The sequence below is a fragment of the Danio rerio genome, chromosome 15 (genome assembly GCF_049306965.1).
Source record: "Danio rerio strain Tuebingen ecotype United States chromosome 15, GRCz12tu, whole genome shotgun sequence".
NCBI lineage: Eukaryota > Metazoa > Chordata > Actinopteri > Cypriniformes > Danionidae > Danio > Danio rerio.
This window is the reverse complement of record NC_133190.1, coordinates 3,483,664-3,496,241: the sequence shown is the minus strand read 5'-3', so window position 1 is coordinate 3,496,241 and position 12,578 is coordinate 3,483,664. Positions and strand designations below refer to the sequence as shown.

Sequence of the window (12,578 nt, the reverse complement as noted above, 5' to 3'; positions counted from 1 at the left end):
AAAATATTTCAAAGTAATCCCATGCGTTAACACACTAATTCTGACAGCACTAATATATATATATATATACACACACACACAAAATACAAATCATTTTCTGATAGTATTGTCTTAGCTATGTATAATTTGTGTAATTCTGAGGTATCTGGCAAACTTACCTGACTAATCTGAACATGGAATTGCTGTAAAAATGCCTTTCTTACTTAAAGTTTTTCCTTGTTTCTAATCCAAATATCTAAAAACTGTTGAATCAATAAGTATTTTCTAGACAAGTTGCAACGTTTGTCTTGCTTTTAGAAATAATAATGTCAAAATTAAGTCTGATGGAGTAAGGAAACCCAATTGGGAGTTTTTTTTTGCTTTAAAAAATTTTAATTATGGTTTGACGTAAACAAATTGTCATTAAATATAAGTAAAACAATAGTTATGTTATTTGGGAAATTAAAAAATAGTTATAATATATATTTACAAATTGAAAATGAAGTTATAGAAAGAGTGAATGCAATTACGTTTCTTGGTGTTGTATTGGATTAAAAAATTAGTTGGAAACCGCCAATAAATAATGTGATATCAAAACTAGCAAAAACTGTAGCAATAGTGTATAAAGCAAGATTTATCCTGGACAGCAAATCAATGTATATATTATATAACACACTTATGTTGTCATACATGAGTTATTGTATTGAAATTGGGGGGAATACATATAAATCTTATTTACACTCCATATGTACAATGCAGAAAAAAGTAATTCGATTAATAGAACATGTGGGGTATTTAGAGCATACAAATCCTTTTTTTTTTTTAAATTAAAGATACTTAAGTTCAATAAATTGGTTAAGTTTAAAACAGCACAATTTATGTTTAAAGCTAGTAATAAACTACTTCCGAAATGTATACAAAAGTTTTTTGAAGAACGACTAGGGGGGTATAATCTGAGAGAGGAACTACATTTTTGGAGGGTGAAAACAAGAACAACTTTTAAAAGTTTGTGTTTGTCTGTATGTGGTGTAAAATTATGGAACAGTCTAGATCAGACTCTAAAACAATGTCAGGATATTAATCAATTAAAAAAAACTGTATAAATGTATATTATTAAAGGAATATAATGATGAAGGTGACTGAAAAGGGATAAAAAGAGAAAGGTATGATGAAAAGTTAATTAATGGCTATTTGCAGTACTATGTTCTTGTTGTTGTTGTTGTTTTCTTTTCCTCTATTTGCAGTATTTTATTTTTATTTTTTCTTTGGGTCTATATGTTACAAAATGAAAAGGTACAAATGGAATCAAACATATTATCTATCAAAGATGCCAAAAGGATCAAATATGTTTAATGTAAAAAGAAGAGATAAGTAAAAGAATAAATTAGTTTAAGTAATAAACGAATGATGTATGTGGTAATAATAATAAGCTCATGCTTCATCCCGCTCCATTTTCGACCATGTTGAAATGTATTTCTTTTGTTAATGATATTTTATGTGTGATAGTTTTGTTCGAAAAATAAATAAATCAAATCAAGTAAAAACTCACTTAATTTTGACATTACTTCTGAAAAAAATTACACTATTATTATGCTTGTCTAGATTTTTTTGTCTAGACTTTTTTGATATTCGAACTGAAAACAAAGACAAAAACACAAAGTAACAGCATTTTTTGCAGTGAAAATATAGTGATGAGTGTCAAAATGAAGTCATAACTACACAAAGGTCAAAATTAGATCCTTTCTAGCGTGCCGTCTTGAGTAATCCTCATCCTAATGAGTCCCCTTTGGCAGTCCGTCACCTCCAAACTTCAGCGACTCCCTGGTTTGCTAATTAGAGCTGCAGGTCTTTCCCGCTTCACACTTTCCCATGTGTGGGATTCACTGTGGAAACCAGGCTTGGATTGTCCAGAGGCCTGCACACCTCTGATTACTCCTCTCACACAACACAGACCACATTTCACAGTCTACAAGACCCCCAAGCTCACCTGGTTGCAAACATAACATGCGTTCAGTCTCAGATGTGTCACTCATTATCTGATGTGTGTATTTGTCTGCAGTGGCTGAATAGGATGATCTGAATGTCTCAGTGGAGGGCGGTCAGCTGAGTGTTTCTCTGGATGTCTTGGGAATATGTCACTATAGTGTTAAGCCTCTATTCCCAACTCCATCCTTTCTGGAAACACTAGTGTCTGTGCTAACCAGTCCTCTCCGGACCTGTTGAACTTAACCCAGCTGCTTTCTCTCTGTAAATACTTACTAAAGTTGTGTTATTTTTAATGTGGTTACACTCTTTACAGTATCAAGACATGTCTATGTCAAAATCATCAGGGAAGAGTAAAGGATTATTTGCCCCAAAAGGAACATTTTGTTATTAGTTACAAACAAACTAGCATGATTTATGATAAAAAAAAAACAAGAAGAATAACTCACCAGGCCTCAAAGTGTACATTAGCAACTCTGTTTTTAGTGCCCTTGTTAGTGTTTTAGTTTGAATCCTTCTGGTCATGTGCAAATAAAACAAAATGGGTCAAATTGGTGCCGTGACCCGGATGGGAATGTGGTTTAGGTTGTTGTAGAATTTGTGGAAGTAAACCTCCCTTCCAAGGCCTCAAAAGTTACATAAACAACTGTGTTATTTAGTGCCCTTGTTAGTGTGTGAGGTTGAATCCTGCTTGTCATATGCAAATAAAACAAGATGGGTTAAATTGGTGCCGTGACCCGCATCAAAATATGCTTTAGGTTGTAGTAGTAGTTGTGCAAGTAAACCTTATTCTGCAGGCCTCAGACTGTACATTAGCAACTGTGTTTTTAGTGCCCTTGTTAGTGTTTTAGTTTGAATCCTGCTTGTAATGTGCAAATAAAACAAGATGGGTTAGATTGGTGCCGTGACCCGGATGGGAATGTGGTTTAGGTTGTTATAGAATTTGTGCAAGTAATCCTCCCTTCCAAGGCCTCAAAAATCACATTAACAACTGTGTTATTTAGTGCCCTTGTTAGTGTGTGAGGTTGAATCCTGCTTGTCATATGCAAATAAAACAAGATGGGTTAAATTGGTGCCGTGACCCGCATCAAAATATGCTTTAGGTTGAAGTAGTAGTTGTGCAAGTAAACCTCACTCCCCAAGCTTCAAAGGCCACATTAGCAACTGTGTTGTTTAGCACCCTTGTTGCTAGTTTTAATCTTGCTTGTCATGTGCAAATAAAACAAGATCAGTTACAATGGGCTTCGGGGCGGTATGACACCGTTCCTTTTCCTGCTTACCGGCTGACCATTTACCTCCGTGTGGAGGACTTTCCCGCTGTAACCAGTTTGTCCAGTTAGCTTGTCGTGTACGTCGGCGGACTTGAGACACAGAGAAGACTTGACCACGATGACCAGGTTTGAGTTCCAGAAATCAGGTATGACGAAAACAGAATCCAAAAAAATAAAGTGAATAAGTGAATAACAGGGTGTGAAAGTGGTAAAATACGAAAACGTGGTAAAAATCAGACAAGGCTTTTTCTTTTTCTGGACGCCTTTTGTAAATTGTTGGTTGGGTTTAGGGAAGTAAGCGGGTGGGCGGGTCAATTGGTAAAATTGGTGTGGTTTAGGGAAGGAGGAGGGTGGGTCAGTCGATTGGCCGGTCGCACAGACAATCATTCAGTCAGTCAGGCCTTTGGTGGGTTTACACGAGAACATAAACGGCACTCGCGAGAGACATTTAAGATACGAAAAAGTGCACACAGCGACCTCTCGTGGATTCGCAAAAACAAAAACTGCAAAAATTCTTACCTCCCGGGACATATTTTGCGCCCTCCAGAAACGTCCACGAGACTACGTTTTCAGAATGAGCCTGTGTTGGATTACATACCCCATTGAGTTTTTCACAAAACACTAAAATGATACAATACATTATGTATAACAAGAACTACTGAATACATAGAAATATAACAAAAGTAGATTTTATTTCATGCTGAATTTAAAGATTCTTTGTGAAAACAAAAGATTGTAATAAACAAACTTGATTGCAAGGCAAGACGTTTAAGTTTTGCTTTTGAGGACTGTTAAACACTTGCTAAAACCTTTATTTTTTCAGCATTTCCACGTGGATTTGATCCATGTACCTCTGAAATCCTGTTTCTCCAATATCATTCATTTTGTCTTTGCGTGGAAGTAATAATCAAAAATCTTTCAAGAGGCCCACAGCTCAAGATTAATGGTCTTACTCTGATTAATTACATGTCATTTCCTGTATAGGAAGGATTGTTCTCTGCTGTTTTGCTGTTTCTGTGCACAGCCAGCTTCCTTTTCTGGGTTTTCAATGCAAGAGCAGCAAAATATAGCAGCAATTTAGACATTGTTTTGGGAAGAAAGCTGCAGTGTACAGTAACAGTGGTGTGGTTTTCATTTCAGGAGGTCGCAATTTCCAACCATTAATGTTTAGTTTAGAAACCGTTGTTGAAAGAGTCGAATATCATCACAAACTGTCTGATTATGTGGGAATCGAGAGCCAGCAGAATCTCACACAGGTCTTATTATGTTGGCTTGAGAAAGCCTACATGCTGATCTATTGTTTAATTTTTTTTCACCAAACTAGGGTCAAACCTTCAGGATGTTCAGACTCGCTATGCTACATTTTTTTTCTGATTGATCAAAGACAAACTTGTGTTTTTTTGAAAAGTGAATAAACAAATGTACTACATAAATCCCATCAACCACCCAGTTCAAGACATTCTGACCTTTATTTAGATTTAGATTTCGCTGGCAAAGCTTATAAAATAGCCAAGGATAAGCAAGCAATATGATAAATTAAAGGGCCATGAAACCCCCTCGTTTCAGCAGGGTGTTTTCACACCTCCACTTTGGAAAAAGTCAGAAAAGTGGGCGTGTCCAGCTCTGTTTAGGGGGGAGTGTCGGAGAAACTAAAGTGGGATGGTGTGGGAGTGTCTATTTGTGCACGCGGGAGTTTCAGAGTCAAAATACACACCCACAGCGGACAATGTGACTGTGTTTACATGGACATCTGTAGTCGAATTATTTGCCAAATTATTAAAAGTTGGACTTTAACTGCAGTTTGGCTCTTTCATTCAGGGAATTCATTCATGCCTCTCGCGACAAACGAGATATTTGATTCAAGGAACTGCTGCAAGCGTGTATTTTTCATGCAATGTTTGATACCGCACGGCGAATGAGAGAAAAAAAAACCTCAGCATTTCCCGGAAACTTAGATGCACACGGCAGGTAGCGTCAGAAAGCCGCGTGTGTTATTCCGGTCACAAAATGCGGTGCTTACATTTCTGCACTCAGTGCAATAGTAAACTTAATTCGATACGAACAAACTGAATAAACAAAGAGCACTGGTCGCTCACTTACCAAATCTGTAGAGACAGGACAATCACCAGCAACTAGAGCCGTGTCTTTATGAAGAGAATACTACAAGCAAATCCAGATTTCAGCGTTTGCAGATGAGAACAGCTCTCAGGTAAACAATAATCCTCCTTAGACACGTTAGTTATTGTTGTCGAGCGTCGCGTGCACTGTTAATCCACACGTGAGACTGAGCTCTCACAGAGAGAAAATGAAAACGAAATTTAACGGCAGCAAACTATAAAAGCAACACTTCACGCTTGTTTTGCCAACACAACGTGGCGTCTCTGTGGCGTAAACATGGTGACACTAATGAATATTAATGAAGTTCCACAATAGAGCGCGCTGATTGGTTTGAACCAAGCCTTACTCATGCATTAATGCAACACACTGTAAGACGTAATAAGACTCACTCTGGCACAGACGCCCAGTCTGCACACTGAAATACACGCTATTATGTCATGACCGTGACGCAGCTTCAAAAATTCGTTTCAAACAGGAAGTACAAATTTGCTTGAAATAACGCAAAAACAACCAATTTACACTTTTTAGTGAAATATAGGTGTCCTAATAGTGTTTTTAGCAGTGTGGGACACATATACGACTGTCAACAGCTCAAAAAATGTGTTTTGGTGTTTCGTGACCCTTTAAGATCGGAGCACAGTAAAACATGCTAACTGTGTGTTAAACATTACAGTTAACAGTGTGCAACCAATATGATGTTTGTTTGGCTAAACCATTTTCAAACCCTCATCATATGTTGTCTAATAGACTCATCCTCCTTACCAAGACTACTAATCATGCGTTCAGGCCATGAAACATGTTAGCACCATGCTAATTTCCTTGCTTTCCTTCTACTTTAATAGTCTGTTTGGTCAGATTTAGTAGGCTATTACTCAATAATATTTCTGCTCATTTTTCACATATTCCCCAAAACAGCCAACCAATCTGGTGTTTATTTTGGTTTATTTATCCCCCTCCCTCTTTTATGTTGTCTAACAGACTCATCCTCCCTTTTTAAATGGAGCCAAAACCACTAATCATGCGATCAGACCATGAAACATGTTAGCACCATGCTAATTCTGGGTAGCGTTTTGCTCTGTTTTATTTTTTCCTTGCTTTCTTTCCACTTTAATATCCTATATGATCAGTTCAGCCTACAAATATAGTGTTTATTTGGCTAAACCATTTTCAAACCCCCCCTTCGTATGTTGTCTAATAGACTCATCCTCCCTTTTAAAACGGAGCCAAAACCGCTAATCATGCGATCAGGCCGGCGCTCGGAGCCACGCATGCCTTTGCACATGGCAGGGCAAATTAGAGCGTCTCCAGCAGTCTGGATCTCTAATTCAACAGCAGCAGGCCTTCATCTGTCCCCTGAATTACAGCTCGACGCTTCCCGCTGTGCGTCCCGCTCGGCCCGGCCCTGCGGCTCTCACATGGAGACACTGAGACGCTCAGAACAACACACAACCAGCATGCAGAGCACACCAGATCAATGACACACAACCGGCAGTAAACACCTTCAGGTTAACCAGCTGAAAGTTGAGGCAAAATCGGGCATTCGGATCACAGCAGCGCAACCTTTAGGTCACAGATGGCTCGATTTGAAATATACTGGTTTACTTGGAAATATCTCAAATTATAGGAAATACGTCAGCGATTTTTATTTTATTTTATTTTTTTTGTTATTCACTGTCTTGTAGTAACCTACATCTGCAGTGATGTCTGTTCTCTCTGGAGATGTTGTGCAGGGAAAATGAGAGGCCAAGAAGGGAATCTAAGGTCAGAGTGATCGCCATGACTTGTAGGCCTACAGTATATCGCAATATTTACGTTACTGTGAGATTTCTTTATTTAATTTTTTGATTTTTGCTGTGTTTAAATTATTAGCTGAAAATAAAAAATATAAGTAACACTTTAAAATAACTATCCTTTATAACTAGTTAATAGATCATTTATAAACTGTTAGTTATTGAGTTATAAATGACTTGTTAACTGTGTTTTAATGATTTATACCTATACCTAATAAATTAATAGATCATGAACAAGCTGTTAGTAAATTACTTACTAAAGACTTGTTAGGTATCAGTTAATAGTTTATATGTGTTATTGGGACGTTATTCTAAAGTTGCAACTATTCTTCATTTATTAACTGTTAGTAACTGTTAGTGGGCTCGATCCAGCAACCTTCTTGCTGTGAGGTGACAGTGCTAATGACTGAGCCACAGTGCTGCTTATACATTTGAAATTATGCTAAAATAAAACAAACAAATATTTGAATATCCATTGTTTGAAATGCTTTTATACTGTTTGCAAATGCTTGTATATCTATTGGGTGACGCGGTGGTGCAGTAGGTAATGCTTTCAACTCACAGCAAGAAGGTCCCTGGTTCGAGCCTTGGCTGGGCCAGTTGGCATTTCTGTGTGGAGTTTGCATGTTCTCCCCGCGTTTGCGTGGGTTTCCTCCTGGTGCTCCGGTTTCCCCCACAGTCCAAAGACATGAGGTACAGGTAAATTGGGTGGGCTAAATTGTCCGTAGTGTATGAGTGTGTGAATGAGTGTGTATGGATGTTTCCCAGTGACAAGTTGCAGCTGGAAGGGCATCCGCTGCGTAAAACAGATGCTGGATAAGTTGACGGTTCATTCCGCTGTGGCGACCCCAGATTAATAAAGGGACTAAGCCGAAAAGAAAATGAATGAACAACAATATAAAAATTGAACAATATATTAAGTGTGTGGGTGTTTCCCATCACTGGGTTGTGGCTGGAAGGGCATCCACTGCATGAAACATATGCTGGAATAGTTGGTGGTTCATTACGCTGTGGCGTCCACTGAAATAAGGTACTAAGCTGAAGGAAAATATATGAATGAATGAATTGAAGTAACATTAAGTCAGAATTAGCTAGGAGGATGAATAATTTCAGGCTTGATTATTTAAATATCGGGAAACACCGTATTGCTAATGACAGAACATACTTGACAAACTTTTTCTAACAGTTTTCAGAACTAACGGTTATAACGATAACTAATGATTTTCCTAAACACATACCAGGTTTGGTGGAGTTTCTTAAGCTCTATACTCTTGAAGCACCTGTGTTTCTCAGCAGTGGGCGCCTCATGAAGACTCTCCGCTTGTTTCCCTTCACTCCAGAAATCTGCTGAGGAGGCAGAGACTCGCAGCAGATGGGCTGAGACGGAGCCAGCATAACATATTTCAGCAGGATTAATTGTTTGGCCCCTTGCTCGGTGTCTTTCTCTCTTTCTTCTGCTTCAGACACAATCGCAGTTTATATCGATGATGATCAGTTAGTCGATCTCAGCTCGTTTGTCTGTTATATAACCAGCCAGACTTTTCCCAAGCCTTTGGCTTTTTTTTTTAATACATTTAAATAAAATGATTTCCCAGGTTGCGGCTGGAAGAGTGTAACCCCGCCGGTTCTACGCCACCCAACCCGCTCCGAGCTGGTATTGAACTGGAGACCTTCCGCATGGGAGTCGGGTGCTCTACCAAGGAGGCTAAAGACCATGGCCTTTAGCATCTGTCGCTAGAGCACCTTTAGAGGTCAGAGGTTTTACCTGCACAGCACTTACTAGCTGGCCTCCGTTACAAGGGCATTCGCTGCGCAAAAACTTGCTGGATAAATTGGCGGTTCATTCCGCTGTGGCGACCCCGGATTAATAAAGGAACTACGCCGACAAGAAAATAAATGAATGAACGAAATAGAATGATGAAGCCAATTATGATATTGAATGAAATTGTCCATAGTGTACGCGTGTGTCTGGGTGTTTCCCAGTACTGGGTTGTGGCTGGAAGGGAATCCGTTGCATAAAACTATATATGCTAAAATCGTTGGCGGTTCATTCTGCTGTGGAAACCTCTAAAGTAGAGACTAAGCAGAAGGAAAATGAATTGCGTTTTGGCAATGCCAGATTAAAATGACAACTGATGAATATTTCTGTACCGTCATTAAAAAGCAAGGCCCTCGAGCAGCATTTAACCGAATATTCATTTCACGACACAAATCAGTGAACGAACAACATATAAAAAATGTCAGACTTCTGGGAACCGTATTGTACGATGACTCAAATAAACCTTTTAAATGAGCCATCCAAACAAATGATTCACCAAATTAATTTAGACTTGTCCGCCAAAAATACTCAGCCGATGCTTTTCTGTCAGCCAGGCATTGATCTAAATGACATGTTTGACCATTGTAGAATACTTCTTTTCTCATTTATTTATTTTCCTTCTGCTTAGTCTCTATTTTGGAGGTTTCCGCAGCAGAATGAACCGCCAACGATTTCAGCTTATATAGTTTAATGCAACGAATGCCCTTCCAGCCACAACCGAGTACTGGGAAGCACTCAGACACACACGTAAACTGTAGACAATTAAGTTGATCCAATTCCCATATAGCGCATGTGTTTGGACCATACACTGTAGAAACATAGGTTTCTAAAGAGCGCAAAGGAAGCTGCAAGTAGGCGTGGCCAACCATGGACAGTTTGTTCGCGCGTCATCGCACCTACCGAGGGTGACCAAATAAGGGCAAAGAGGCGGAGCGTCTGTGGAGATACAGACGCCTGCTGGCATTTTGCTTAGACCGGCTTTTCTTTGGGAAAACGCTTAATACGTCATTACCTGCGACTCGTTTGTATTCTGACCACTTGTGCTTGGTTGTATACTATATCAATAAAGTGTTTAGACTTTTAAGAACACTGCTGTAACATACTGAGCCACTAAACATTACTTTTCCACAGGAGGAAAACGCGAATTACTTTCAAACACTCCAGATATAGTCTGTATTTGTAAATGCAAGGCTATTGGTGAAATCCAGGCATAACACTGTATGAAGACATTTCAGATGACTGTTTATAGCCTACAGCTAATCAATCTGTCAGATTCTGAAGTGCATTACAGCTTTAAAGAACATTATAAATGATGAACTAAGTATAACAAATACATGTATATAGATGTGTATAAGTATATAACTTCACTCACCTGGGAAATGGAGGCTGCTTGAATGGTTTGTGAGCACAATAAAGTACACACAGCGTGCCATATCATCTAATAATTGTCGGAAATAAGCCCAAAAGGCAATTGACTGTGTGAAGCCACATAAAACAAAACAAAAATATGATGAGTTAATCAGCCGGAATCAGCTGAGGTGAAGTGACGGCCACCAGTGAGACCTTACTGTCAATCAAGTGACCACGCCCTTAATTATGCAGACTTAATATAACTTAATATAAACGAAACGGATGAGTTATACAAAATTCACCACCTCACAGTTGTCACGAAGGATAATATTAGCTATATGAACCAAAACCATCTTGTGTACCAGGCTGTAAACATGTTTTTATCAACTGCAAATTTGGCCAGTTTAGCATTGCAGTCAGTGAACATCTGGTTGTCCTGGAGCCAGCCCCCATAGGCGAATTGATGAATTGCAGTTTCAGGCGCCGTTTACACTAATGCGTTTTCGTTTTAAAACGCATAAGTTTTGCTACGGTTACGCCAAAACGTAGCGATTTGGAAACGCTGAAGAGGAAGTTTTCATTCTAAAACGCTGCTGCTCCGTCTCAGTGTGGATGGGGAAAGACGGAGACATCTGAAAACGGAGGCGGGGCTGCCGGCGTTTGCCTATCTGATTGGGGCTTTTCCTCAATATTAAGTAGCCCACACACACAGTTCAGTCTCGCATTCTCTTCTTATAAGTTCAAACTTCGCAAGTTTAATCAAGGCTGTGGTCTCTTCTTCTCAGTTTGATATGGAAAACATACAAAGGACACGGGTAAATCTTCAAAGGGAACAGTGTACTTTATAACTTCATTCACATCACCTTGCCTACGTTGTTTCACTTTCTCAACAATAAAATGTAAACATGATTTAAGGAACTGCCTATTTTCATTTTAATATTAGCAACTTAACAGACAGCAGAAATTATGAGGCGTTGTGCTGCATATATGAGCGTCATCTTCACTGTGTTGATATTTATAACAAATCGGAGCCTACAACAACTGCCTCCTTTCAATTTCAGTGAAAATACGAAACACACCCTCTCTTTTGCTGAATGTCAGTTTTAATCGTCGATAATAGCCATTATTAAAGTATAACATACAATAAGTTTATACATTGTAGGAAATAAAGGCAAGCGATCAGTCAATGTACATGGATTAATCATTAACTTATCTTTGCGCTTAACCAAAACATGTTACCTGTGAACAAGTGATAGATTCCAATGACCAAAGTCAGGGAATTGGCCTATGTCGTTAAATAAAGACAACAACATGAATGAAATATCACGTTTAGCAAATATAGTGAGATTAGATCCAGCGGGAGATGCTTGATGAGCAGTCCAACTAGCAGAGCTCTCATCTGGGTAGAAATGCAGCATCGCTTGCCCGTGAGTGTGTGTGTGGTCACGTGATGTGCGTTTTCAGCGTTTTGGTGTGGACGGAGAGCAGTTCAGAAACGCTGGGTAAAACGCAAGTGTGGACGCGGATCGTTTTCATTCTAAAACGGCGTTTAAAACTGTTTTGGCTTCACAAGGGAGAGCGGGAGGTTGCCGCTTGGTTTAGACTGTGAGGGAAACCGGAGCACCCAAAGGAAACCCACGCCAACAGGGGGAGAACATGCACAAATGCCAACTGACCCAGCCGAGACTCAAACTAGTGCTAACCACTGAGCCCCTTTTCTTTTGCCACTAATAATTTATGGAGAACAAAAAAGACATCAAACAGCAACCAAGATACAAAGTAAAACCCTGTTTTATTTTTCAAGTTCAGCACAAAGCTCAAGCTTGGACTTAAAGGGACAGTTCACCAAAAAATCTAAAGTTTTCTCACCATTTACTCACGCTCAAGTAGCCTAGTTGTAAACTTTTATGAATTGCTTTTTTCTGTTAAACACTAAACAAGATATTCAGACAAATGCTTGGATGTTTTCAATATAAACATCAATGGAGCATTCTTCAGTACATTTTCCTGAACGTTCGTCTTTGGGGGAACTATCCCTTAAAGTCCTGACGTATGGACACAATTTGTTCAACTAAAAACTCCAATAAATGTGGCTCTATAAATGTTTGGAAAATGCTTAGACATGCACGCTATAGAAGTCAATGGAACATTTTCTGTACATTTCCCTTTGAATTTTCATTTTTGGGTGAACTATCCCTTTAATTCGTGACACACGGACACAATATGTAGAACAAAAACTAAAATAACTGCGTGGCTCACACTATAGAA

General features: G+C 38.9%; 1 long non-coding RNA gene across 1 annotated transcript in view; it reads right to left on the bottom strand.

Moving 5' to 3' along the window:
• Positions 1–358: 358 nt before the first annotated feature.
• LOC141377991 (uncharacterized) overlaps positions 359–12,578 on the bottom strand; it is a 32,236-nt gene continuing 20,016 nt past the window's right edge. The window contains exon 3 of the long non-coding RNA XR_012391229.1: positions 359–3,341. This is a non-coding gene — a long non-coding RNA (uncharacterized lncRNA). The remainder of the gene's footprint in view (positions 3,342–12,578) is intronic.